At 45.0% G+C, this 12,513-nt stretch overlaps 1 long non-coding RNA gene across 1 annotated transcript; it reads right to left on the reverse strand.

Moving 5' to 3' along the window:
* Positions 1-4,444: 4,444 nt before the first annotated feature.
* On the reverse strand, positions 4,445-5,009 carry LOC115475699. Its single transcript, XR_003943088.1, has 2 exons — positions 4,970-5,009; positions 4,445-4,507 (listed from the first exon to the last, which is right to left on the reverse strand). It is a non-coding gene; the product is annotated as an uncharacterized LOC115475699 (long non-coding RNA).
* Between the last annotated feature and the right edge of the window lie 7,504 nt (positions 5,010-12,513).

Below are 12,513 nucleotides of genomic sequence, written 5' to 3' on the forward strand. Positions count from 1 at the left end.
TATCCAGCATTTCCCCTCTCTGCTTGAGGCCTGCCCTGCAATCCATATCCATCCATGCCCATCTGTCCCCTCCATTCATCCCTATGCAGCAATTCCCCTCTCCCTGAGTCCTGCCCTTCCAATCCATGCCCATCCATGCTCCTCTGTCACCTGGCCCCTCCATTTTTCCCTATCCAGCATTTCCCCTCTCTGCCTGAGGCCTGCCCTGCAATCCATATCCATCCATGCCCATCTGTCCCCTCCATTCATCCCTATGCAGCAATTCCCCTCTCCCTGAGTCCTGCCCTTCCAATCCATGCCCATCCATGCTCCTCTGTCAACTGGCCCCTCCATTTTTCCCTATCCAGCATTTCCCCTCTCTGCCTGAGGCCTGCTCTGCAATCCATATCCATCCATGCCCATCTGTCCCCTCCATTCATCCCTATCCAGCAATTCCCCTCTCCCTGAGTCCTGCCCTTCCAATCCATGCCCATCCATGCTCCTCTGTCACCTGGCCCCTCCATTTTTCCCTATCCAGCATTTCCCCTCTCTGCCTGAGGCCTGCTCTGTAATCCATATCCATCCATGCCCATCTGTCCCCTCCATTCATCCCTATCCAGCAATTCCCCTCTCCCTGAGTCCTGCCCTTCCAATCCATGCCCATCCATGCTCATCTGTCACCTGGCCCCTCCATTTTTCCCTATCCAGCATTTCCCCTCTCTGCCTGAGGCCTGCTCTGTAATCCATGCTCCTCTGTCCCCTGCCGCCTCCATTCATCCTTTTCCAGCAAGTCCCCTCTCGCCCTTCCATGACCCCCCCCCCCTCGCATCCATGCTACGCTCTCTCCCATGTCCCAGCCTGGCCCGCCCTCTTCTTCCCCCCCCCCTTCGCATCCATGCCCCCCCCCTTCGCATCCATGCCCCCCCCTCGCATCCATGCCCCCCCACCCCTTCGCATCCATGCATCCCTTTTTTTTTTTTTTAATTCTTTTTAACTTTACCTCCGTGGCGGTTCGTGCAGCGAAGCGTCAGGGAAGGAGGCGGCGCTCCCGACGTCTAGCTTTCCCTTCGCTGTGTTCCGCCTTGTTTTGAAGGCGGAACACAGCGAAGGGAAGGCTAGACGTCGGGAGCGCCGCCTCCTTCCCTGACGTTTCGCTTCCGGATTTGTTTGTTTTGTCGCGAGGGCGGGGCAGAGACGGCTGGCTGGCTTGAAGGCTTCACACCACGAATCCCCGAACCCTTCAGCCTCAGCCTGGGAGTGACGTCAGATGGCTTCAAGGCTTCAAGGCTTCAGACTTCCGGCTTCAAGCTTCCGGCTTCACAGAACGTTCACGGTGCGTTTTATTATATTAGATAATGGGCTAGAAAACCCAGATCTTTAAGTCCTGTCTGGTGGGTGTCAAAGTATTTAATCATTCTGACCTCAAAGGTCTTACGTTCCTGTATTGTTTTAAAGTTCTCTTTTAAGATTCTTACCATGAAGTGGTACAGTGTTCTAGTTTTGTAAAGTGTTGCCCCACAGGCGTGACATCTTTATTAGTACTGGCATTTTTCATATGGTGTCTATGTAAATTAAATCTCTTCTTTAGCATCTGGCTGGTTTCTCCAATGTAGCAGCCTTCGTTGCATTTTTTACACTGAATGATATATACCACATTGGAAGATAAGCACGTGCAAGATTACTTGATGTTGAATATTTTTCCTTTGTGAATGACCGTAGGGTCCTGCAAAATGTTTTGGCATAGTTTGCAGCTGGCTATATTGCAAGGATGTGTGCCATTCTTTTCTTTTTGAGTCTGTGTTGGGAGCTTACTTCTAATTAGCTTGTGTTTTAAGTTGGGTGGCTGTCAGAAGGCCAGCACTGGTGGGGATGGGAATATCTCTTTCAGTAATTCATGCTCCTGGAGTAGAGGCTGCAGATATTTTATGATTTTTCTTAATTTGACACCCACCAGACAGGACTTAACAAAGATCTGGGTTTTCTAGCCCATTATAAACCATAAAATTGTAATGCTTTGTCACCCTCCTATCTCCATGCATATCTCCCTGTCCCTCATCCACCTGACTTTTCCTGTCTCTCAGCTATCCACCCTCATCCTTAGACTGTCACTGAAATGCTTTGATGTTTCACTTATATATACTGTCACCTACCAACATTTGCTTATTTCTGATCTGACGAAGAAGGGCAACCTTCGAAAGCTAATCAAGAAATGTATTAAGTTATGTCCAATAAAAAAGGTATCATCTTATTTTCTTTTCCATGTTTTATTTCTATTGATTACCTTGAAAAATATTTAAATAACCTGCCCATCCATTGTACTAGGAGTACAAAATCAATACAGGTAAACATTTCAACACAAATCCACACAGTATGGGAAGGGGGGAGGTGGCTTTGGGTGTCTTAGGTTTGTAGCCTTGTTTGTGTGATCTGGAAAGAAATGCTGTTAGTAAAGGAACAGTTTTAGAGCTCTCTGCCATAAAAAAATGGTCGCATTGTTTTGCCACTATCAATTGTCATTGCCTGTGCTTCAGTGGCATCTCTAGAAAGAAATGTTTGGGTTGGCAACAAGGGGGCAAGTGGTAAGCCAAAGTGACATTTCTGCACATACCCCCCCCCCCCCCCACACACACACACACACACACATGTAAATTAACACTATAAGACACCATGGCCACTCATGGAGTGGAGGAGTAGCCTAGTGATTAGAGCACCAGTCTTGATATCCAGAGGTGGCCAGTTCAATTCCCACTGCTGCTCTTTATGATCTTGGGCAAGTCACTTAACCCTCCATTGCCTCAGATTGTGAGCCCTCCTATGAAAGAGACATGCCCAGTGTACCTGAATGTAACTCACCTTGAGCTACTACTGAAAAAGGTGTGAGCAAAATCCAAATAAATAATATATATATATTTTTTTAAACCCTTCCCCTCCAGCTAGTTTCAGCTACCAGGTACCTGTAAAACCGCCATTATAATTGATACTATCATACCACAAATTCTTCTGCCCACCCTTGCATTACCACAGACTTTCACATGGAGAACATGGCAAACCCTCACCAGATACAGAAAAGCTGATAGATTTACCTACCTTCAAAACGCCTAGTAGATCAAGAAACTATCTCGTACCACATTTTCCTAGCTATAAAAACATTGGATATAAATCCAATATAAATGCAATAAAATAAAAATAAAAAATATTGAACACAGATTTCTTACAGACAGGTTAAAAATGGTGGAAAACAATCCCTAGTGTGATAAAAAGGATTACCAACTATCTAATATTTTGCAAATTTCTCAAAGCATTCCTGTTTAATAAATTTTTGCATTGTTAGACAATGAACTAAACAGCAAATGCTTGGAATGCCCTCCCGCGGGAGGTGGTGGAAATGAAAACGGTAACGGAATTCAAACATGCGTGGGATAAGCATAAAGGAATCCTGTGCCAAAGGAATGGATCCTCAGGAGCTTAGTCAAAATCGGGAGGCGGGGCTGGTGGTTGAGAGGTGGGGATAGTGCTGGACAGACTTCTACGGTCTGTGCCAGAGCCGGTGGTTGGGAGGCGGGGCTGGTGGTTGGGAGGTGAGGATAGTGCTGGGCAGACTTATATGGTCTGTGCCCTGACGAGCACAGGTACAAATCAAAGTAGGGTATACACAAAAAGCAGCAAATATGAGTTATCTTGTTGGGCAGACTGGATGGACCGTGCAGGTCTTTTTCTGCTGTCATCTACTATGTTACTGTGATATCTTTATTTGTTTTCTCTTTTCAAAATCTCACTGTTTTCTTCATACTTGTAAAAATATATTGTATGCATTTCTAATCTTAATTATTGTAAACCACATAGAACTGAATAATTAACATTCTGATTATGTGGGGATATAAACACAAATAAATAAAAGTGAACCACAAAAAACATGCAGACAAACACTGAAATGGAGACCCCCCCCCACCTCCCAAGAAGGCCAGACTTTATAAGCCAGGGGTGAGCAATCACAGTCCTCGAGGGCCACAGCACAGTTGGGTTTTCAAGATTTCCCCAAAGAATGTGCATGAGATTGATTTGCATGTCCTACTTTTGTTGTAGGCAAATAGATCTCATGCTTATTCTTTGGGGAAATCTTGAAAACCTGCCTGGCTTGTGGCTCACCCCTACTGTAAGCAGTGTAATACTGGTAAAAGAGAGAGAAAAATGTGTTTTCTCCTGTATTCTGCAAAGTAAAACAATAGAAAAGATGTACAAATCCTAAAATGGACACATCCAAATCTTTAAAAAGTATCACATATTTTTCTTTTCTACCTTTTTGTTGTCTGGGCATTTTATTTTTCTGATTGGGCTGATCCCAGTCTTTCCCACTTTCCTTCTGTCGATCTTCTCTTAAATTCTTTTCCAGGTTTGTCTTTCCAATTCTCTCTTGTTGTCTTCTTTTCCTTCTCTACATCTGTCTGCAACTGATTGTTGTTTTTTATTTCACTTTTCTATGTTTATATCTGTCCATTTGATTTTACCCTCGTTCTCCCTTTCTCTTATCCTCTGTGTAGTCCTTGGTCTCCTTTTCACCTCTCATCTTCTCTCCCTCATTCCTGTTGTCCCCACCCCTGTGTCTCTCCTTCCTCAGTCTCTTATCACCCCACCCTATCTTTACCCCACTCCCTAATCTGTGTTTTGTACTCACCCTCTCATCTCTTCACCTACTGTCTACTTCCTCTCAGCTCCATTCCTGTCTTTTTCCTTCCCTTGCCTCTAGACCATTCTATCTCTTACCCTCTACCCCATCATCTTTGTAACCCCATTTCTACCCTCATTCAACCCCTTTTAGGGACCCATCCTCTTCCTGTCATACCCCTCCCCAGTAGCCCCATCCATTTTCAATATCTCTAATCCTCTCTCTCCAGATCATCCACACCATGTTATTTTTTTTCTCCCATTTCATCCCCTTCTCTTACCCCCCCCCCCCCCATTTCACAGCCTCATTCTCTCAACTCACAAATACGCCATCACTCATAGCTACCAATTTCCAAGTCCTTACTTTTTTTTTTTAATCATTTATTTATAATTTTTTCATTTTACAAGGATCACTTGCAAAACAGTAAAACAGAGATGATTGTACATTAAAACAATATTAGAAGAAAACAATCTCAACAAGATAAATGGATTTTATACAATCTTTCTCTTTCTTAGACCACAAAATAAATAGGGAGAGTGAAACAAGACAAGGAGATCAATTTAAACAACAGCAAACAAAGAAAACGTGGTATTAACCCGATTATCCCCAGTTATTATTTATCTAAATCATTATTCCACATTGATCATCTGGTTGGTTTCTTCAAGACCATAACGGTGCATAGTCCATCAATTTCATTGGACACATACTTATTGTCCAATATTAGTGAAAGTAATACACCTGATTTCATTTTTTTCCCTTTTAAAACCAGAAATTGTTTAACAATACAAACCCTTGAATCTCCAATCCAATTCCCACTGATTAAAGTAATCCCAGTTTCACAGGCTTCACTCCTTTTGAATTAATATATTAAGAGGAATCATTTCAGAGGAAAAAAAAACATTAGGAGTCATACCCGGAACTCTGGGAAAACAACAATCTCGATATTAATCATCTGTAACAATATTCATTTTGTTCAAATTTTTCTGGTCTTTTATCATTTTCCAATCTTAACCGTTTCCTACTTCAGTAGAACTTCATTTGCTGTATATTCTCAAAGGATTCGATTAGATTATCCATGTGGCTCATTAACAAGACTATTTCTGAAGCAAAGTCATTCTCTACCTCCGTCAGGTCCTGGAGCACCCTCCAGATCACATTCAATGCAACCTCCACGGGAGCCAAAAACTCCAAGCTGATAACTCTTCAGGGTTTAGGAGTAGCACCGCCGACACGGGTTCAGCTGTAAACGACTTCCGTTTCAGCATACACTCCTGACTCACTCCTCCACTCCTTTGGGCATGGTGGTTAAATGATTTTTGAGCGAAGAAGTTTCCAGGTCCAAGAGCATTGACGCTCCTTCGTCGGCGCTAATCAAAGGACCCATCAACCCAGTCATCTATGGGCAGCTCATCACACAGCGGTCCCACACTTGCACAGGGGACAAAACGCTGGTCATCGGCGGCTGACCCCCCATTGTCCCCTTCCTCTGTTAAGGCAACTACAATGCAGAGAGGCAATTTCAAGTGAACAAAAACTGAACTTCAGAGGACAGCTAGGCCGTTGAGTGTACGAGCTTCAGGTCACCATCTTTCCCCTCTCCCTAATTTGGGACACTCTTTGTCTGGTTTCTCCTCAGAGACCTGTCTGATATGGGTAACCCTTCAGCATAGCCCTCTGAGTCATTGAAACACGGAAGCCCCTCCACCACTTACAAGGTGGTGTCCCTTCGGAGGGGTCCAAGTCCTTACTATACTCTCAAAATTCCTTCTCCGTCTCTCTCATATGTACTTTCCACCTTTGCCCCCCAACACTTTCCCACTCAATCAAGTTGCTCTGTTTCCCTTCTCCTTCCACCACCCCCTAGTTCCTTTCTCTCTTCTGCTTGATTTCCCTTCTCACTTCTCCGCTCACCCACACCCACTACCTTGCCCCTTTCTCATTATTGCTCTGTTCCCCTTCTCCCCCACCCTAGGGACACCCCCTAGTCCCATCCATCTTGTGCTCTATTACCCCCCCCCCCTGCCCCATCCCATCCCATCTTTAAGTCTGTTCCCCCTCCAAGTGCATCCATCTTCTGCTCTGTCACCCCTTCCGCAAGTGCTATCCATCTTCTGCTCTGCCCCCCCCCCCCCAAGTGCCATCCATCTTCTGCTCTTTTTCAGGGTCTTCTGTCCAGTTAACATTTTTTTCTCTTCATGTCCACCATTATTCCCACTGTGTGCCTATCTTTTCTGTAAAATAGCTCCACTCTGTGTCCCTGTCCTCATCCCTCCTCCTGTGACCAGTTTCACCCCTCTTGTCCCTATTATTCCCTGTGTACAACTTGTTCTCTGTCCCCTGCCCCATGGTACTGTATCTTTCTCTCGGTTGTGGGTCCAGCATATCTCCTGCTCATTGGAGCTCTCTTTCTTCCACCCTTTCTCCCGTTCCCCCTCTGTCCCCTTCCCCGCATTCTGGCATCTCTCTCCCCTTGCTTGCTATGACATTTTTAGCCTTCCTTTCCTTCTTCTCCCCTCCCCCCCCCTTCAGGACTGTAGTGTCTCTTAGTGGTTAGTGCAGATCCTGGGGAACTGGGTTCAATTCCCACTGCAGCTCCTTGTGACTCTGGGCAAGTCACTTAACCCTTCATTGCCCCAGTTACAAATACGTACCTGTATATACTAAGTAAACCACTTTGAATGTAGTTGCAAAAACCACAGAAAGGCGGTATATCAAGTCCCTCCCTCCACCCGGTTCAATAGCTCTCGTGTCTTCCCCACCCCCCCCCCCCCCCCCCCCCCCCCCCCCCCCCCCCCACTTGGCAGTGTTCCTGCAGGCACCATCAAAAACAGAAAGCAGCAGGCCTCAAAAGTGTTCTTTTTGCTTTGTCCTGAATACACAGACACAGGAAGTTGTGGCGGAGTTGGTGGGACAAAACAGAGGGAACACTTCTGAAGTCGGTCAGAGGCAGGTTGCTTTCTTTTTTGATGCTGCTGGAAGCCCACAGGAACATTGCCAAAGGTAGGAGCAGTGCCGTAGCGAGGGCGGCTGACACCCGGAGTGGGTCACTGCTGCACCCTCTCCCCCTCCTGGGAGCGCATTCTTACATGAATTACGAAGCTAGGGTCGGGCGAGAGGGCCAATCTGCCCCCCGAGTGCATGTCACTGGGAGGTGCGTCGGCTCCGCTGGTTCCTCCTTGCTCTCTCTGCCCCGGAACAGGAAGTAACCTGTTCCGGGGCAGAGGGAGCAGGGAACCAGCGGAGCCGACACCCCCCCAGCGGCGTGCACCGGGGGCGGACTGCCCCACTGCCCCCCCCCCTCCTACGCCACTGGGTAGGAGGGAAAAAGAGTCCTGCTTAATTGAGTGGAGGAAAGGAAAAGAGCGAGAACTACTGAACCGGGTGGGTGGAGAGAAATGCTGGACTGTATGCAAAACGGAGGTGGCACTTTGCCATCCTGTAGTTTCACACATGCTATGCTTGGTGTACTGTATCCTGTAGATATAAATTATTTGCAATTTTTTTAAATGATATGTTATTTCTATTATCCAATTTCACCCTACAGTCTGCTTCATAGACTATTATAAAATAAAATAGTAAAATGAAAACTACAAGCTAACCCATAAAGTTAAACAAATTATAAAATCAGCACAAAGAAAGGGTTTTTACTAAGCTGTCATGAAAAGTGGCCTCAGCCTGCCCTTACACGGGCTTTCCCCAAACGCTAAGGCTATTTTTACCGTTGCAATTTTGATTAATGGTTATGTTCTCATGTTATCAGTGTGTGGCCATTTAAAAAATTACCACAAAACATTTACTGACATCTATTTTGTAAGCAGTAAGTGCTCATGTGGTAATCCTGCACTAACTTTTTAGATTGTAAGCTCTATTGAGCAGGGACTGTCTCTCTGTGTCAGGTGTTCAGCGCTACGTGCGTCCGGTAGCGCTATACAAATGCTAATAATAATAATATTGGATGCGCAGAAATGCCCACTGTAACAAAAATTTAAAAACTAATGGTTAGTGTGTGGTTAGCGCATTAGCGCTTGCTGCAGCTTTGTAAAATGGCCTCTAAGTTCTTTAGTAGAGTTAGGCCTTGCCTACCAATGATTAATCTGTAGGGGTCTCAAAGAGTAAGAGAACAGTCTCTTGCTTTGTACAGATTATACTTTGCTACTGTAATGAAGAAGACAGAAGGGTCAATCTATCCTATCTATCTCCCCAACCCTTCTCCCTGAATTCTGTTACACTTAAAAATCCAGAAGAAACTGGAGATTCAGGAGTAAACCAGCCCTGTCATCTGGAGGTGAATCTTACACTATGCCAAGGTGACGTGACAGCCTCCTCATATTTGTGTGGTTCCTAGGGTGAGTTTCATGTTGGCCAGAGACAAGTATATTTGAGTCAACAAACAGCAACTATTCTCTATTCCAGAAGATTATTTTGAAAGTATGTGTGACCGAAGGAGCTGCTGGGGACATGATAAAAAGGATGCAGGCTCCATAAATCTCTCACCTACTCTTTCTCTCTGGGATCCTTGCCATTACTTTGAGGTCGACCTTAGGTCAGGCTTTCTCTTGTGTCTTTAATCCTAGACCTAGAGATTTTGTTATCGCTGATGTGAAAAAAAAAATTATTACCCAGTTATTGATCATAGAGGAGAGAACCATGCAATAACACAGTAAATGATGGTAGATAAAAACTAGAGTGGCCCATTCAGTCTGCCCAGTAGTGATTTTTCCAACTTGCACACAACTATATGGAACACAACACTCTTCACCTTTTGCCTTTTATAAAAAGACTTGAGTCACAACCCTAAACAAATGTATGAGGAGAGGGCTGCATTGCACAGAGTGCTACTTGCAACCCAATCAGCTTATTCAGCAGCCAAGATGGGCTATTTCAATTTTTATCTGTCATCATCTACCATATTATCTTCCCTCTATGTCCATCACTCAACCTCTCAAGAGTTGTACTGCTGCCTTTTAAAGTTATACATCTCATGCGGTGCAGGTAAGTCCTGATACTTTTTCTTCACCATCTGCTGGATGAAATGATCAGGCTGTGCATTTTATGCCTTCTCACAGTAGAAGCATTTTGCAGTCATACCATTACTGTTTTCAGCTACAGCCACCTTAAAAGACTAGACTTTTTGAGTATCTTTGAGAAGAAAGTGAGTGGTTTCCACCCCCTGGCTACTGGCATTACCCTCTCTGCCACCCACCATCATCCTGAGTATCTGTTTGCAGTTCTCTCATGTACTGTCTACTCCAGGTCAACCAACGCAGCCAGGTGCTACTATAGAAACGGGCGTAGCCAGACACCCACATTTGGGTGGGCCTGGGCCCAAGATGGGTGGACAGAACTCCGCCCTGTCCCACAAGTGATTTGGTCTCTCACTCTCTTGCTGGCATGCCATATAGTCTCTCAAACATCCCCCCTACCCCGCATACCTTTTAAATAGCAGATTTTCACCGGCAGTGAGCAGCAGCTAATACACACTGCTCATGTTGGCCCCACAGTCTTCTCTCTGATGCAACTTCCTCTTTCCACATAGGCAGGAATACATCAGAAGGAAGGCTGGTATGCAGGACGGACGGTTGGTGGGGCTTGGGGATCCCTGCCAGCCACATCATAGGTGTGCTGCTACTGGGTGGGCCTGAGCCCATCCAGGCCCACCCTTGGCCATGCCACTGCTACAGAATAACAAGATACCTGATAGATAATTCATCAGTGGATAAATCACACCCTGCTTGCCTTCATGCATGGGTGGGAGGGAAAAGAAACACTACCAGGAAAAATCATTATTGATGCTCCAATTAAAGAAATTAGAAGATACACCATTCAATGCTGTCCACATGCAAATACCAAAAAAGTGGGAATGGCTCTTTTCCCCAAGAACATTAGACAGGATGGGAGATGAATGGGGAAGGGGTGTGTACTAGAGTGACAGCTACTGGGTCCTCATATTATTTTGCCTGGTTGAATTTATGGACTGTAGTGATCTGTTTCCTAGGACAGTGCCTGGTTTCATTATGATCAATGTTTTCCTGTTTGTTGTGTAGCTGATAGTGTGAACCTCTAAGTCACTGATTCCAAAACTGAGTTTTGCAAAACCCTAAGGTTCCATGAGCTATTTTCAGAGGTTCAGCAAGTGAGGAAGTCAGTGGTGTGCTTCAGCCACCAACACTGGTACTCGTGCATATACTCGTTCAGCAGCAGGAACTGGGCATGCCTGGCAGTGCCAGCGGCGGCAGCTGAAGCATGCCAGTGACTTAATGCTTAGGCAGCATGGGCACAGACCTTCATCTGTACTAAAGTAAAGATAAGTCCCTCCAAAGCAGCACGAGGTAGTCAGGTAGTCGTCGTGGAAGGGGATCTGAGAGAGAAGGGGAGATGGCAAATTGAGGGTGGGGTGGTGAGAGGGAGAGACATTGGACTACGGGGTTGGGGTGGAGAAAGACTAGGAGGGCAGAGAGATGGGACTTGGGGGGTGCAGGGAAAGAGGAACAGAAGTTGGATGGGACTCAGGAAAGGGAGTTCCTCGGTGTTTGAAAAGTATTTTAGGAGTTCTGTTATAGTAAAAAGTTTGGGAAGCACTGTTCTAAGTCATTCCATATAGTGGAATAAGAAGCTGATGTATATTGTAGTTAAGTGAAGACAGCAGGAACAATATACAGCTATTCCTCTTCTCCCCTGTGCCTTTACCTCATTGGATGTTTAACATTCCCAGCTTATTTTCCAGGGTTTCTGCCCATTTACCTTGTTCACTCTTGCCTTAATGTCAGGTTGGTATTTTATATGGCTCCATGCTGTCTGCAGAGCTGTCCTCTTTAACCCTTGCCTGACCAGCTCCAAGATAAGAGGCTACTCACAAGAGATCAGATAAAGAAACCCATAATTACCTATACAACAACTCCAGGGACCTAGAGATGATGCCAAGTAAACAATCCCCTACAGACCCCTATCCTGCTGAAGTTTCAAGATCTTTAGAAACCAACTCAGTTTATGCTGTTACTCCTAAAATTTGTACATATTGTATTTCTATACAATAAACATATTAATGCATGATATGTAAACATATTGCTACTGTACTTATAAGTATGGCTATTGAGTGCTTAGATTTGGGTCTGCAGATTGCACAGCTAGGCTAATGCATGTGTCCCTATGTTTATATGGATAGGGATAGGGTTGAAATGTGCAGGCAGATACCTCTCCTACTGCCTTGGACACAAAAGCCCCTAATTCCCAAATAAACAGGGCACTCTGTTTTCAGAGAAAGTTTCCATCATGGGGATGCTGTTCACTTGAATTATAGTTTGCCTTAGGATGCACCGAATTAGTGGGTTTCCTCCTCCCACCCCTCCGAACTAATTCTGCACATGCTTTACAGGCTCCTGATCCTAAAAATAGATTCCAGTTCTTTAGGTGAGGACGGCACACTGGCAGTCTGGCTGGAGCAGAAAGAAAAGAGTCCATAAAAAAAAAAGTTGCCTGAAATGTCATGCTGTATGTGCATCTTTTCTCCTTAAATGCTTTATAAATGTGACAGAGGTATAAGAGCTGTCTTTTTTTTTTTTTCAACCCAGAGCACCCCTGCATCTCCTAGTTTTATTAATATTGCTCAGAAAAGGATTGGCTGGCGCTTGGTACAGCAGGAAGAAGGGGGGGTCCACGGCTTCCACAGAAACGCAAGCAAAGCAGACCAAGGGTACAGCAGCCCATTAGAGAGCTGCTTTTGAGGCTTTTGGAATTGTAGCAGGCTTGTTACTTTTTGCGCTGCACACATAATAAAAAATGTTAGGGATTAGCGGACTTTTTAAATGTTATTATTTATTAAAGATTTGCAAAACCAGCCCAGTAGTTATCCTTCCCAACCTCTCTAAAAAAGA

This window comes from Microcaecilia unicolor, chromosome 8, assembly GCF_901765095.1.
Source record: "Microcaecilia unicolor chromosome 8, aMicUni1.1, whole genome shotgun sequence".
Taxonomy (NCBI): Eukaryota; Metazoa; Chordata; class Amphibia; order Gymnophiona; family Siphonopidae; genus Microcaecilia; species Microcaecilia unicolor.